The 17,483-nt window shown below is 40.1% G+C and overlaps 1 long non-coding RNA gene across 1 annotated transcript in view; it reads left to right on the forward strand.

Moving 5' to 3' along the window:
* The first annotated feature begins 1,075 nt into the window (after nucleotides 1–1,075).
* The window catches only part of LOC137188965 (uncharacterized), a 35,840-nt gene continuing 19,432 nt past the window's right edge, over nucleotides 1,076–17,483 (forward strand). The window contains exon 1 of the long non-coding RNA XR_010929565.1: nucleotides 1,076–1,785. This is a non-coding gene — a long non-coding RNA (uncharacterized lncRNA). The remainder of the gene's footprint in view (nucleotides 1,786–17,483) is intronic.

The raw sequence follows: 17,483 nt of genomic DNA on the forward strand, positions 1-17,483 counted from the left end.
ATGAGCATTAGAAACTCCTCTTGATGAGCGGATTGGCACCTTGCATGGCAGCCTCTGTCATCAGTGTATGAATGTGTGTGTGTGTGAATGGGTGAATGTTGTCTTGTTGTGTTGTAAAGTGCTTTGAGTGGTCGGTAGACTAGAAAAGCGCTATATAAAAGCAGTCCATTTAATAACTGTCTTTGAAGTCGACAGACTGTAAAACCATTCAAATGAAAAGCTTTGTAATGCTGACAGAAATAAGAAGTGACACCACACAAACACGACACACAAACACACAGCAGATGGCAAAGTACACATTTCACAAGGCACTTTGTAATAATGCATGTGTTTTTGTTTTCTCTTTCCTCTCTGCACCCTGAAATTGTCAGTATGTGTTGCTGAAGCAGCGTGTGAATGGTACATAGCAAAGACAATAATACTGTAATATTGGATGTGCGAAAAGCTGTGTCTCAAGTATCTGTTATGGAGGTTGGACAGGAAGCAATCTTTACATCAAGTCCTCTGCACCTTTTCACCTCATAGCAACAGTATATCTACAGTGTTTCTGTACCCGCCTCACTCAACTTTTCTACCCTTTTTTTCCTGCTTGGTTTCCCTTCCTATTAAGTTGCTTATTTCTTTGGAAACTGTACAAGCCAGAGGCGCACACACACACACACGCAACCACAACCACACACACACACACAGAAGCTGGAGCAAAGCCAGATGAGTAAAGTAAGGGTTCGTCAGGGCATGTGCTGGAGGGATGGATAATAATCGACCCACACAACGTCTGATGCTACATCCTGTTCAGCTATGCGCTATAAACAAACAGGCTGTTTGCAGTGTGTGTGTGTGCATGTGTGTGTGCATGTGTGTGTATTTGCATTACAGTTTGTCTGCATTTGGTTACACCACTTTCTAATTACGGTTGTAGCCAGGTGTGAAAATAAGGGGTTAAAATAAGTTAGCTCCAAATAAAGTTAAAGGAAAACTTAGTAAAACCAGTAAACTAAAAGTAATTTAGTTTTAATAAAGGAAAGATGGTTAACTGAGATTTAAATAATTTATTCCTAAATTTGGGCGAGGCCAGCGGGGGAAACACTACTGCGCATATTCAGTGGGCCGCACAACGCGGAAGCAAACCCGGAAGCTAGAAACTTTTCTTGGCGTATGCGCCAGGCGAGCAATTCCTATAGGGCTGAGTGGGCGCCATTTTTAGTCCGGTATCCAGCTCTTCTAATACATCCATGGTGCCACCTGTGTTAATTGGTCGTAGGTAGGGAAGGGAACCACGAAGGGCGGGATTTGGAAAAAAAACAACAACGAGAGAGAGAGATACGAAAACAGAGAGAAACAGACGGAGCAGGAGAAATGCGGAGAGACGATAACTGAGATATTTTGGTGTATTTTTAGCTAAACAGAAGAAAAGTGTAGCTGTTGTCAACTACGCACATTTTTGCTTAATCACAGTTGATTAGCGAGACAGTTTATGCGAGTGTGTGGCTGTGCTAAGCTAAAGTCTGTGAGCTCTGGACCAGAGGACGCCGTTGCTGACCGGGAAGGACTGTCTGTGCTTTCTGACGGAGAGTTCACGTCCGCTGCCGTCTGGTTTTATTTTTCGGACCACGAAGTGTTGGTCCGGGACTGGCATCGAGCTGTTTGCGTCTTCGCTGTCGTCTGGTTTCCTACTGCTGACCAAGAACTGTTGTTCCAGGACTGACGTCGAACTGTTTCATCGTCGCTGCTGTCTGGTTTCATGTTTTGGACCACGGATTGTTTCCCCGTGTCTGACATCGAACTGTAAGTTGGATTTTCTGTGTCTTTGAGGTTAAGTCGGCCGCACCGCGACACACAGGCCTGCAACTTTGTTTATTTTGTGTTATATTAGTAAATATACTGTGAAGTTTGACATTTCATTTGTTTATTAGAGTATTGTTGCACACAAAACAGGTAAACCTTCGTGGTATCTACTTCATGAAACCAAACCCAAGCACCCCATCATTTCAGTCTAAAGTTAGTGAGAGCAACATGGGCACAGTATAGAGTCTCCCAGTGATGTTTTTTATATCAAGGTATACTACTTTATTGCTTTATCAAGTGGTATAAATGTAAAACGATAATAGCCAAACAATCAAAAACTGTATGCATAAAAAATAAATAAGCACCATAAACCAGATGTGAACACTATGTATGTAACATTTAAGTATCATTGGCACAAAAATATGTTAGTCGTCAATAACTGACAATTTGTGATTATGGATAAGACAGGATATTAATCAGCTATTTTACAGTTCTGAATTATAAGGGCCCTATTTTAACGATCTGAAGCGCATGGTCTGAAGTTCATGGTGCAAGTGCATTTAGGGTGTGTCTAAATCCACTTTCACTACTTTAATGGCAGAAAAAATGGTCGGAGCGCCAGGCACATGGTTCAAAGGGGTTCTTCATAGTCTCCTAATTAATCATGGATGCCTTTTTGGCGTAACATGCAATAAATCAGTCAGTGTCATCTCCCATTCCCTTTAAAAGCCATGTGTGCTGGCACCTTGACGGATTGCTATTATGATGGCGCATTTGCCAAGTAGTAAGAAGGAGCGCTTCTCTGCAGCGGAAATGGATCTGCTCATATGCAAAATGAAAGCACATGATCCATAACAAGCACACTGGCCCCTGCTGCTCCTGGACCCTCCCGTGGTCACCCCCAAACCACCAGTTTAACATCCTCTTCATTAATTTGTTACAAATTTATTTTCGTTTGGTTTTTGAAAAGGTTTATTAATTGTTTTGTTCAGTCATGGAACAACAGGTCAAATCAGCAGGGTTTTAACTGCTGAAAGTATGGAAACCTGATCGCTGTACTCTCAAAAATGTTAAAGAATATTTATTAAATATTGTTAGAAAATTAAATCATTAATTTTAATCATGTAAAGAATCACCAACACAGTTGTCAGGACTTGATCAGCTCTCCAAGGTTCTGATCCTGCTGCTGGCAGCAGCTAGAAGCTGTGCAGATTTATTTCCTTCTTTAGTTTAATCATTGTTTTCACCTCATTCATCTCCTCATATGTTCCTCATGTCATCATGTATTGATGCTGCAGGAAAGTTGATCTGTATCTGATCTGTTGTTGTCCGTCTGTTTAAATACCTATGTGTATTGCCAGGATTTGGTCAAACAATTTAATCTGTCATTACTGCGATTAGTTAATTCTGATAAATATCATGACTAAGCATTATGACATGTATTTTTAAAAATATGTTAATGTACACAATAATAGTCTTTCACATTGTAATCCTTTTATTTATCATCATTTGAATGCCTGTGCACTGCTGTGCGTCCTGTGTGTGTGTAACAAGCAGGGTTTATGTTGTGCACCCGCCTATGTAGGTTAGTATTACTGTCTTGAGAATGCTTCTTAAAATAACAGTGAAACACTGCGCCATTGACTTCAGATCAGGTTTTTGTTGGTCAATAGTGCAATCGCTCTCTGCTGCCTCAAGATAGCAATACCCAACAATGCACCTGACCACACTTCATTTTAAGACCAACACACCAATGGGTGCTCAGATGGGCACAAATGCATTTGCTATTTAAACAACGTGGGTGCTGGATGGGAAAATGACAACTGTGTTGGTCTTAAACTAACAAAGATACTTGCATCACGCCTGGCACTGCGTTGCGTTGGGCGTAAGATAGGGCCCTAAAATGACTTTATCAGAAGGGCCCCTTGAGAATGCTTCACCCCCTCTGTGCTGAGAGTCTAGCTCCGGCCCTGCTGTCAACCCTGATTTTACTTTATTATTTTATTAAAACAACATAAAGCCAAGCAACCACTACTGATTACCATTGTAGCTGTAGATGTACTGGTATGATTTGTAGCAATGCTAGCTGCATGGATCTGGATGGTAATGTTGGTCTATTGGTTGCTCTGGTGGAATATGAAATATTCCACTAAAATATTTTAACTATTGGAGAGATTAACATGATTTTTTCCCTTCTGAACCCGACTGACTTTTGTCATTGTTTGACTTTTCGGGTTGGTGCAAAACCACATTTTTGGTTTACAGTGAAATATATGGACAACTAATGGATGGGTTTCCATGAAATTTGAATGTCCTTTTAAAAAAAGAAAAATAAATGAATAAATTAGCCAAAATTTCAATTTGTACAATACTTTGGTTTATGACCAAATACCTACAAAAGTAATGATATTCCCATCAGCCTGTACTCTGCAGTACTAGCACATGGTAACATGCTAACACGATAAACTAAGATAGTGAACATGGTGAACATTATACCTGCTACATTACGAGTATGTTTCTCGTTATTTTATTATTCTATTATTGTTGCTTTCTTCTTTTGTTTCACTTTCATTGAACAAACTGAAGAGGAGAAACATGTCAGGATGAAACAGTTGTAAGGATCTCAAGTACAGTATATGTCCAGGTAAAAACCAAATGAACCGCAGCACTACCGTAGCAGTAACTCTTATGTTCCCTTGTAGATTTATGTCAGAGAATCATAAAGTTTGAACTCGGTCCAAACATGGCAGTGAGTAAGGCCTGGGAGCAGAGCAGCAGTGTATGTGCACAAAGGTCCTATCAGCACAGTGTGTATGTGCAGCGTGTAGTAATATCCTCTGATGGATTGCTGCCACATAAACTGTTAATTGGACTGTACAACACAGAGTGCCCTTAATTTCATTCCTGGATGACCTCAGTGGAAGGACTGTGCCAGGTGAAATTTGCAGTTTGTAGCTGTGTAAGAAAATTACCCCCCACTTTAATATACACATCTTAACCCCACTGAGGAAATATCCACATGGAGGTGTTACGTTCTTTTTTTACTCTTTACATGAGAGATGGGAAGTGTCATTGTTGTTAATAAGAACATGATTAAAGTTAATCATAATTTCTCTCTATGGGTTTTTTTAAAAAATATACTACGTAGTGTTCTATTGCATTTCTAAAATCAAATCTGCAGTGAGAGTAGCCACAGTGTGGACGTGTATCAAAGTGTCAGTGTGGATATGATTAATTGAAACTGTTGGCTGCCATTCATTTGTTTGTGCCACTCTGTGGTTGACTTGCTCGTAACACTGTGTGTTGGAAAACAGTTCCAGTGTTTTAACTGAGCACAGCGGGCTGCTTTTGATAGTTGGCACACACAGAGTACAAACACAGGATGGATCAGCTTTGTACTCATATCAATCAAATCTAAAATGCTTTGAATAGTCCAGATTCCGACTGTATTACAGACCTGGAATTAATGTAATTGCATCTGAGTGTTTTAAATAAATCAACACATAAATGAGAAAAAAAAATCAAACTCGCATGACAGAATGTTTGATTTATTCATGCAACATAAGACTGTTGCTTTTGGGAGGGAACATTTACTAGACTAAGTAGATTAAGACTTACTGTAAGTGAAGTGTTGTGGTGATTTTGATGATGCAAGACTAACCTCTGTGCATAGCCACGTTAGCAATTCAGCTAGTTTTCAAAAAAAAAGTGATGGCAGTATTCAAAAATGCACATAATGATAAAAATGTGAATTTGAAAATGACACCTGCATATGCAACCAGTGAACCATGATGAATGAAAAGCCTATCAAGTCAGGTTTCTCTGCGTTACATGTACTGACTGATCTGACTAGCCTCATGAAATCGAAAAATAAAAAAGACCAAAATTTGAAGTTTCATGGCTTAAACTACAGAATTGGCATTATCAATTTTTTTTTCCCATTTCACCTTTCATATAATTCCTCATACCTGGATTTCAAACCTGCTTGTTTTGCTCTGGCTAGGAAGTCATCCAAGAAAGCCCTCAAAATGAAGGCACTTTGGCTCGGTTACTGTCCCTTAATTAGAAGCAAATATTGTTGTAGACCTGATTACCATACACTCCATACACCCCAGAGCCAAGAAAACCAAAGCTACTATCATTTATTTCACAGGAATGCAGCATTAGCATTCAGCTGCACAACTTCACCAATACAGACAGTAAAAATGTTTTGCAACATATTTAATTGCTTCAATTTTGTGGTTAAAACTCTCAAAGCAGCTGCAAGTCTGTATGCTGTAGAAGAACAGTGAGTTATTCCTTTATATGCAATAAAGAAACCAGCAAAATACAACTATATCTAAATCAGTGGCCTGCATCATAAATGCTGTATGGAGACTGCCAGGAGTTACAGTGGTTGTTTTGTTTGGACATGGAAAATAAAAGTTTCAAATGAATGAAAATCACTTTTAATATTGTACTTTTCAAATCCAAGAAGTACAAGTAGCTAAAAAAAACAGATCAGGTTAAGGAAGCCCCAGTATGATGTTAGATGAGATTTGAAAAACTTTTTCTGATCCATTCCCAGAGTGAGACTGTTCCATAACCTGGGAGGAAAACCTCGGTCACCACAAGCCTTGGTCTTTGAATTGGACACCAACCGAAGCCCTTACTATAATGACCGAAGAGGCCTGGTAGACCTGTATGGGAGCAGCCACTGAATGAAATCAATGCTAAACTGGGAATCAAAAAATGGCTCTGAGTTAGATGCAAACACTGAGTTAGATGGATTTTACATGCTGTCAAAATTTTCAAAAGTCTGATTAGGGGCAAAGACAAGAACTTCAGTTTGGTTGGTATTTAACTGCAGAAAACTATGAGACACACATCTCTTCAGGACAATTAGCATGTGCAAAGTAGCCAAAGTTCCCCTGATTTCACAAGGACATAAAGCTGAACATCAGCATAGCAATGATAACAGATACAGCTAAACTACTAGATAAGGTGCACTGAAGAGAGCATGTAGAAGGAGATTAAGTAGTGCCAGGACTGACCTCAGTAGAACTCCACAGGTCAGAGGAGAACATTCAGACACTTTGTCAGCAGTGAATACAAAGAACTTGTGATTGGATAAATGTATAGAAAACCATCTAATTGCTGCACCAGCTATCGCAACCTTCTTCCTTGGACAATTTAACAAAATAGTACGATCTACAACAGGGATCTGCAATTAGGTTCAACTTGTTCCGCATTACTCATTGGGGGGGGCAACATTTCATAGGCTTGATGAAAATGCAGGGATGCATTTTTTCTATACACTTAATAGAAGAAGAAAATTGATTTATAAAACATTTCTTCCCATTGGTGAGGGCTAAGAGAGTTACAGCCGCTTAAAGTTACAAGGAATTTTTAACTGGTTGAATGAATCAGTCTCATGATGCCTCTGATGCCTCTATATGACCTACATATGCAAACGAGACCATCAGTGAGAAAATGTTTGTTGGCTGTTTATATATAATTATTCTAAATGCCTGCCACTGAACAATTTACAGCACATAGACCAGAAGAGCTGACGTTTACATTACATGTAGCATTGTAGCAAGAGGGAGTACAAAGATGTTACTAGGACAAGGCCATTTCTCTTCATTTCATAACATTAAATGTAAAGTTAGACTTGTTATATGGTGGTGAATGCAGCCTTACATGTAACCTGACCAGGTGTATGAACAGTACTAAAACAAAGTTTAGGCTACTTTGCTTCACAATCACCATATTACTATTATTAATCTTACATAGCCACAAATAGATACATTCCCTCATCACTATGCATCTTGCAAACAGCTGTGTCGAAAAAAAGAAAAATAGTATTCAAAATAAGTAGTCTTTCTTTCACTTCCAAAACAAATACAAATGCTAGCCAAGATTTTTATGACACGAGGTGGTGGTGCTCATGGGAAATGCAGTCTTCATTCTGGGAAAACACTACCGCTTTTGTCCACAGGGGGCACTAAAATCAACACAAAATGAAAGTTCCTTGTAGTAACTTTGAGTTGATACTCATTTAGCCAAAAATGCTTCACATACACAAATGTAAATTCTGTTTCGCACTATGAGACTGGAGATATAATTGATAAATAGTAGCCTGCTTCATTAATGATGAAAGGATATTAACAATACTGTTGTTGCCTTAAAAAAATGTCCTCAGCAAAATGCCACCTATTTGTGGAACAAGAAATTTATAGGCAAAAACCATGGAGTTAAAACAGTTTGAATCCATGAAGTACATGTTTAGTTTAAATGAAATGGATATCATTTATCTGAGTTATTCATCTGGCACATTCACCAGACCTTACTTCAGCACCATGCACTGTTCAAATAGTCTGGTGCAGAAGTTGCGGTTTGCCTGCCTCATTTCACGCAGTGTCATTGATTATATGTTATAAGGTCATTTAGGAGATCCGGTGCCCTCCCTCCTTTTCTTCTGCTAATGCCTTTGAAAGCCTAAAGAAGGTCTGGGCTTAATAAATGGTAGCCTTTAACCTCAAGAATATGGATGTATATTCAACTTTGGTTTGGAATTTCCTTCAAAGGTAAACTGAGAGTACTTTCTCAATGTTAAAGTGTCAGTCTGCCTCTTCACAGAACAATCCCCCTTTCATTCTGGCTCCAGAGACTCCCAGGCCGTGTCAGGAAGTGGGATTTATGACACAGACTAAAAAGCAGTTAAATTCTTTCATGAACTCTTCAAGTCTCAGAAAACACTGGATTAAAAGACTTTGGACTGTGTTACCATAATTTAACCTCAGCTTATTTTTGATGAGTTGGGACAATCCTATCACTAGGTTTCTATCTATCTAAAAATGTTCCTTCTCTCCCCTCTAACTCCATGCTCACACACACACCAACACACTTACTCTCCCCTTTGGTTTTTCACTCTGGTGTGACTTCAGATAAGAACATTTACCAGATGCAAGTTGTAAATTAAAGGAAAGGCTTTGCTTGAGTCTTCTGTGTGTCTTAGGCCATAGTTTGATTCAATGTTTATTAAGGATATAATCATCTTGCAACCTATTTATTATTGGTTACAAAGTAATGCCAGTGAAAATGGTCAAAGTCTGTATTTCCTATGATAGCTGCGTAATCATGGATAGATTAAATTGCCACACATTGCATGTACCAACATAGACCTCCAGTGGTCACTTTAGTAAAGTTTTGAACACTGACGAGAGACCTCATGTAAGAATGTAGGTTATTCACTAAAGTGTTGTTTACATGACTTGTAGTAGGAATTTTATTTGTATATGAAGGATTATTTAGAGGTGTAGTCTGATTGGGTGACAACCATGAAAAGTGTGGTGACTACTGGAGAGTCAGTGACAGCTTGGAGAGATGGCAAGCGGGGCAGAACGGGCTAGCAACCCAATCTGTGTCCTCTGTGAAGAGAGTCCCCACAAAAGCTACAATGAATTTAATGGAAAGATACCCCCAGGGTGCCCGAGGGGGGGGGGGGGGTGAGCACCCCAGTCTGATGGACACAACTGCATCAGAGCCAGGCAACAAACAAATGACAATGAGTAAGCAGTGAGCATGTGGCAAAATCTGCAAGAACAATTAAGGCTTGAAGATCCACCAAGCAAGGATGAAGTGTTTGGTGGGAACAGGAGCAGCACAATGCACAGATGTCCAACCTGGTGAGACACAGGAGGTGCCAGGCCTGGAGTCACCCTATAGTGCCTGGAAGTCTCCAAGTGTTGCAAACTAATCCCACTAACATCAAGTCTGAGAGGAGGCGGATCAAAGGGCCTGCAGCTAATATGACTTCACTGTGGAATCAGCTTGTCGAAGATGTCAGCCAAATTCTGGAGGCAACGGTAAAGGGAAATGCCAATAGGAAGCTACAAGCCATGACAACAATCATTGTCAGCATCGCAGCTGAATAGTTCAGAGAAGAGGAGAAGAAAGGCTCCAGAACACCTTACTCGGAGAACCAAAGAGCGGTGAGGATCCACAACATCAGGCAGGAGACGAAAACACTGCAGTCCCAGTACAAGGAGGTAGGAGAAGAGGAACGTATTGGCCTGGTCCAGCTCATGTGCATCCTATTAAAGAGGATCAGGGTCCTCCGCTGGGCAGAGTGGCATCAGAGGTGGTGTCGTGAAAGGCCCTGAAACCCCTTCAAGTTCACCAAAGAGTTGCTGGGGAGAAGTGCAGTGGGAGACTGGCCTGCTCACAGGATGACAGACTAACATCTGAAGCAGACATGCAGTGACCCTGAAAAAGAGCAGGAGTTGGGAGATTGCAACATCCTTATAGACCCCCCTGAACTGGATGTACAGTTCGACAACCATTACAGAGAAGCCAGAAGAGCTTAGGCAAGATTTTTGAAGGTTCTCCAAGGGACACAGCATCCACCCAGTCGACCTCCACTGAGTTGGATGGCTGACTGAAATCCCTGGACAAGTCTGACCTACCTGAGAAGTTCAAAGCATTAGTGTATCAGCTTGCCATTCTTCCTAGAATCCTGTGGCCCTTCCTCGGCTATGCAGTTCCAATGTCAATAGTTGAGACCTTAGAGAGGAGATGGCTGGGGCTGCTAAAGAGCCTGAGCAGTATCGCACTCTGCGGACACTACGATAAACTGCAATGCCCTTCAAATCCTTGGAGGAGGAAATGAGATTATAAGAGCCACCTTTGGATCACTCAAGTGATCCAAAGGTGTAAAGCAGGGATCCAAGTGAAGACTGGCAGGAAGTGGAGGCAGAGGAACCTGTTCAGGAAGCAGAGGCAAGGCTGTGTCACGGGAGGCTGGTGGGTAGTCACACAACACTGAGCTGGGCTAGGATCCTTTCCAACTCCCCAAATGAGCACCATCAGAGAGAAGTAAAGTTGCCACCTAGTTCAGGAGGAAGTGAGAGCTGCAGTGGAGGAGATGAGAACCTGCAAGTCGGTGGGAATGAAGCAACAGGGAGCTTGGACAAGATAGGAGAATGCAAAGAGGACCACGCAATGAAAAGTAGGATAAACAGACCTCTCCCGCTCTTCATTTGCTTCTGTGATTAGTGTCATTTAAATTAAACGCTCCAGTTAAATTCTTAGAGAAGTTGGTTTGTCAAATTATTTTAGCTTCAATTATAATTTTCAATAGTTACATTATCATTCCTACAAATTTTCACTATCGTCCATTCATAACGTCTAATTTGCCATTTACAACCTATCTCACTCATCCTGGTTGATAATTCATTTATCCCTCATTTATTCACTAGTTCACCAATTTAGTTAAATGAATATGCATTTATCAGTATGTCGTTGTCTGTGGCTTCAATTTAAAGTAGAAATTTAGATCCCTGTATCGTTACACACTACTTCAGGCGTGAAATTGATAAAAATAGTTTTCTGTGTCTCCTCTCAGCACAGGTGGAAAATAAAAGGGGGGGAGGTGTCTATTACACAACAGAGTTTTAATGTTTTTCATTTAACTATGGAACAGAAAACTTATTTTCACCTATTTATGTCAAAATAAGTCAAATTAGAATCAAGGGGAACTACAATGCCGATGTGTACATGGTACAAGTATTCCAGTGCCATAAAGCAGCAAAGAAGTGACAACTCAGGGGTTGATTTTCTTCTTTCCTTGCATGTGACACATTCAGCTAGATTAGGTATTCATCCATTACAACCCTAAAAATAACAATCATACACCAGCTACACACATTACACACAAACACACTACCAGCACTCCCTTCTGCTGGGCTCCCACAAACTGGAATTTACAAATATTTGCTCTTTTCTTGATTTGGATTCTGGATGCATCATTGCTTATCCTCTTTACAACCTGCATTTTAAACACACACACACACACACACACACACTAACACACACACAGTAGCTATTTGCACGACTCTCCCTCTCTATGTTGCTCACAATAAGCTGAATGTAACACCTCATGGTTGAGCAGGCAGGAATCAAATTTTCTTTTTAGAGTAAGCCTAATATACCGCCGGCTATGACAACTGAATCAAGTCAAAAGTTGCAAGATCCACAAATGTATTCTGACAATGAATGTGTGCGGTTTCGCTCACAGTGTGTGTGCACGCGGCACCACAGATTTTGGCCAACAGGGTCAAATCCTCACAGTGCGGTCAAATTGAGTCTAGTAAAAACAAGTAAACGGTGCATGTGTTTGTGTCTCTGTGAGTGTTAGCCCCCTAAAGATAATATTTTTTCAAAGGAATAAAATGTCATGAAAGTACAAGGCCAGATCTGGTTCACTGGAAACACTAAAATAAGAGCTCCTGTCTCTGAACACGTAGATGTGTCTCTGCAAAATGTTCCATTTTGTCAAGAAGCATGTGTAGTGTACACAAACACATCTCAGCAATGATTATCTCTTCACATAAACTTATTGTTAAGGCCCCATGAAATGAAAAATACATTTCACCAGTTTTAATCCTGTGTCCCTGTGTTAATTGTTCATTTATCTCTTGTTATATGTCAAATATATGTTAAAAAAAATCTGTATCAGAGTGTTTTTACATCAAAATCCCAGTCTTTTCTGTTCCTGTAAAACAGCTTGATGACTCATCCTGCACTCAGGGCGATTCACAAAAGTTCATCCAATCAAATGTGACTTTGGGCGAGTAGCTAGCCACACCGGCAATATATAACCACACTTCACCATTTGGGTCATAGTAGCTAACAGAGTAATATGGAGAGAGATAGAGAGAGATATGTGTGTGTACACTAAACTCTAAGCCCCACCCACTTTTATATCTATAAACTATAAATCTGTCTTGTTGAAATATTCTGTTTCACTGGGAAATACGTCTCCGTACAGAAGCTAAAGATGCTCTAGCTTCCGTTTCATGGAGCCTTTAACAATGCAAGCACCATCCCTGCAGCTTTGTCACGACAACATCAGTCCGCACCACGTGTTCTCGTCCGTCAGACTCCATGATTACATGCAGAAATAAATAAATCAGTTCATGTGCAGGCAACTGTGATAAATAAAGGGTGCGCACGTATTTTAAAGGTCTTCAGATGTCATAGAGTCGCATGCTAAATGTTTCCTGGCAACTATGTTGAGTGTGCCTGATGTATTTTGCTGGTGTGATTTTGATGCCCTGAACCCCCCCCCTGGTAGGAAACTCAAATGCCAAAAAACAAAACACAAAGGCACAGTGAGTGATCGTGTTCTTCCCTGTGGTGAAGCAGTTCTACACTAATGGGGGTGGAATCTTAGAAAATGAGAAAGCCTCCATCCATTTGGCACGAACATTTACTGAATAATTGGACGGGTATGAAAAGGATCTGGAGGTCTAATGTACGGTAAAGTGCATCTAAGTTGTACTGCGGTGCCTTATTTAGAAACTCTTTCAACATTTTGGCAGTTACCTGTGTGTCTGATTAGAGATTTGCATTACAAATTCAGCATGTGCAAGAATAAATAGACAAACAGTTCAGTGAGTGGATAAATATTCATCCTAAGCTCAGCCTTCTGCACTTTGGAGGTTTGTGTTAACTTATTCATATACTGTAGGCTCTGCAGCTGTAATGCAACTTCTCTAGAATGGACTATTAAAGGAGATAGAGTTAAGAGATAGATGTAAGGAAAATAAAAGGAATGCTATACAGTTAGATACTTAAGCAGATATTTATGTTAAACATAGTCAAAGTTCCAAAACCTGAGGTGCACATATGTAAAAATACTCCCTGAAAGTCAAAAGTCATTTGCAATGTTAACTCTACTTCATCCCCATGATGACGTCAGATTGTTCTCACGTGCCCATAAACGGCCGTCCATTCCACAGCCTTGGTTGCTAAGGTTGTTGCTAAGGTTTTTCCACAGGTTGTTCATCCACTCGTATATCTCTGTCTTAAAGGCTGTTCAGGCTCATTTCTGGCTCAAACATGTACAGATGTTTTTGAGAAGTTGACATTTTGAGTAAAGAACGAGAAAAAGAAGTGAAGTCTTGCTACTGTTGTTTGTTTACCATCAGAAGTCTGAAGCTAACCAATCAGAACAGAGTGGGCTCATCAGTAGGGGGAGATTAAAACAGCCTGTTTCAGACAGAGGTTGAACTGAGGGGCTGCATAGAGGGCCAGTATAAGATAAATAATAGGGATAAGCGAGTACAACATTATCTGTATCTGTATCTGTTCAACCAACTAAAGTATCTGTATCCATATCTGTACGACGTGGCTTAAACCAGAGGTGGACAAGGTTTAACCAGAAGTTGGTATTTTAAGTCTGAAGTGGATATGGTTGATCATAGTTTGCTATATAAATTGGTTATCAGCAAACTCTACAGAACAGCCTCAGAGTTGAGCCTCAGATCAATGTTTTTGATCACAAGAGTAAGAGAACTATAGAACAAGTTTTTATAATGAACAAACTTCAGTGAATCAATGAACACAACACATACAGTATTAAGAAGCATAGCAGGTTTGACACTTTTAAGTGAGAGGGATGCTGGCCAGAGTTATGTCTGACAAGTAATAATTATAAAGTAGAAAGAAAATAGCTCTGTTAAACCACACACAACAATAAAGCCAGTAGCAACGAAATATACGTCACCAAAAACCAGCACTGCATTAACAAACAGACCACAACTCAATTCACTTTTCAATAATTGTGTTAAATCAAGCAAGAATAGCAATATTGGTGTGTGTGTTGTGTGTATGTGTGTGTGTGTGTGTGTGTGTGTCTGTGTGTGTGTGTCTGTGTGTGTGTGTGTGTGTGTGTGTGTGTGTGTGTGTATGTGTGTGTGTGTGTGTGTGTGTGTGTGTGTGTGTGTGTGTGTGTGTGTACGTATGTAACTCGTCCCACAGGCTCTGAGTTCACTCCACTCGGTAAAGAGTTAGTTGAAGTCACTAAGTGTAAACGGCGTCCACTTAAAGAATATTAGGAGACGAGAGAAAAGGGAGAAAAATCGGAGACAAATAAAAGATCTGGATGTTTTTGGTAAGATTTGAGAGAAATTAAGGGAAACACACACCGGCAGTGTCTTGAGACGTGCCACTGGGGGGTCAACTGTTGAAACAGCAGCACTTTTATTACATTCACACATCTCTGCTACTGGACCACGACTACGTCTTCTGTCTGTATGATGTGTCCAGTGTGTGCCAGGGGGCATCTTTTCATGTACATAAAACCCCCCAAACATACAGAGGCAGTCCACAGTATGTTGCTGTACACCGGCTGTATTTAGTGAACAAACATGGACTCAAACAGTGGAGCAGTCAGAATAAAGTAAGATGACAGGTAGCTTTGTGTTCAGTTGAAACACATGTAGAAGTCAGGCTGTCAAAGTTGTAATATTGGCAAATATATAATAAATGTCCTCACTTAGAATCAGCTTTCTACACTGTCAACATCAGATGCTCATATTCCTCTATAAGATAATAAGGAAGAGTGTGTGTGTGTATGTGTAACTGAGTAGTGGGGTTAAGGGAAAGGGAGGGGGACAAGAGGGCAGAAATTGCAGTTTGGAGAGAAACTCCTAATCATGATGTGCTTGCACATTCAGCATGCATCACAGTTTTATCCTTTGAGTTTTAATTAATTGAAAGGAGGAAAATTGGATTCAATCAGAGGGAAAGAAAAGATAAAACATCCCCACATGTGTCTCTCTCTCTCTCTCACCTGCTGCGTTCCTGTGTCCCTCATCCTCTCTCTCTGTCTCTCTCCTCCGCCCTCCTCCCACAGCGCTTCTGTAACAAAGCAGAAGGATCCTGTTATTAAAACTCATTACAGAAAGATATTTGCATTGCAGCTTGTTCTAATGCACCTCATGGAGTTGTGAGCTTTGAGGAGGTGGGGGAGCTCTGCCTCTGTACGCTGGCTGTAAGGTAATGACAGTGTGACATCTAATTTCATCTCGACAGACGTGCAGATTTACAGCGAAGAAGGCCAACTTTTCAGCTCTCAGCTCGTTGCGCTACAGCAAGGCCTTGATGCATGGGAGTTTCCTGGAGGATTTAAGTCGTTTGAAATTCAAGTTGTGATCGCTCCTTTAATCTGACTGCGATGTGGTTATTGATTAAGAGAAATGATTTTACTTTTTTTTTGAAGTACTTCAAATGCTGTAGCCAGTGAAATACTAATGTATAGATCATAGAAATATAATATTGAATCTGATTTAACTTCGGCTCTACAGTAATTATAAATTACATTCAGTTTCACATCACTGGGTGTGTGTGCAGTGTGCAGTGTGGGTTTGCTTTTATTTCCAAATCACTTGGATTGTAATCTGTTTACTTTGACATATATTGCATGAACATGACTAATAAATAACAGCAGACAAAACATCTTGTTGATTTTTCACTGATTAATGAAGTAATAAAGTAAGAGTAATTGATTGAAAGAGCCCATTTCTGTCTGGGATTAACGTGATCTGGATCTTGAATCAAATTAGGTTGGCTGGACAATCAACATATAGACATTTGATGCTCTAGTGAGTATTTCTGGCAGCAATAAAGTATTACTACATTATTTGTTTTCATGGTAATGAAGGAACATGTCACCCAGTGCAACAGTAAGGCTCACTGATGTGTCGTAAATCATTTTTGGATGACAATAGAGGTCTACGGCACAGAGGAATTTGATATAGGCTATCAGAGTTTGATACACAAACACACATAATACTTGAAAGTAGTAGTAGAAAGTATTCATTGTTAGTTTGGTCTTTTCATGGGATTTGCCGATAATAATGAATGTGGACAAACTAAACAGATGACATTTCCTGGCTGAGGTTCAGCCAACATGTGGTCTGGTTGATCCAATCACATTCCCATCACAATGCACTCAAACTCCCAGGCCTCTAGTAGAGGACCCATTTTTTATATTTTGTTATATAATCCAACAGTGTAGATATTCCAGCTGTTTCTCAATCATACTCCAGTAGTCCAGATCAAATAATTCTTCTTTAATTTAATTTCTAGCAGACTAGATTTTAATTGGTTGGTTCTTATTGGGATTGAGCATATTCTTTAGCGTGATAGTCCAAAGAAAGCCCCACTACTCCCTCTTTATTTATCATAACTTTCTTTATTTCAGATTCCAGTAAGAGTACATAGTGCTCCTTCTTCATCTATAAAACACTTTGTATTGGAGTAAACCAACCGTCCATCAGTCAACACCACTACTGCTTGCTTCCAGGCAGCAGGAAGGGTTCCTTCTTTCCAAACAGTGTTTCATGTAACACTGAATCATCTTATCTCTTAAGTATCTCATCACTAAGACCTTTTCTTCCCCCCATTCTATAGCACTTCAGTTCCTCCACTGACAAACGCAGGTTAACGGCATCAGAAATATCTTCAAGTTCAAACTTGTGTTACCTTGGTGTTTCATTCCTTCTCCTGACACCCTTTACCCCTTTGTTAACCCCACTGTGAACAACTTCATATTTGCTTCTTTCAAATCACTTGTGACAACCGTCCCTCTTCCTCTAACACTAGCATCTCTGTTTTCCTTAACACACCTGACAAACAGTAAACTGCTACCCACTTGCAAACTTAACTTCCCTTGCCTTAGGTCTCAACTATTTTTATCTATTTTCCATCGACCACTTTCTCGATGTCCTGATTCCTGTCTAACAGCTTTATCACATTCTTTATTCCACCAAGGTACACTGAGTCTCCTTTTATCAGTTTTCTTTAAAAGGAAGGCATTGTGCTAAAGCCCAGCACATATACTCAATTCATCTATTCTTCCTCCCACA

This window comes from Thunnus thynnus, chromosome 9, assembly GCF_963924715.1.
Source record: "Thunnus thynnus chromosome 9, fThuThy2.1, whole genome shotgun sequence".
Classification (NCBI taxonomy): domain Eukaryota; kingdom Metazoa; phylum Chordata; class Actinopteri; order Scombriformes; family Scombridae; genus Thunnus; species Thunnus thynnus.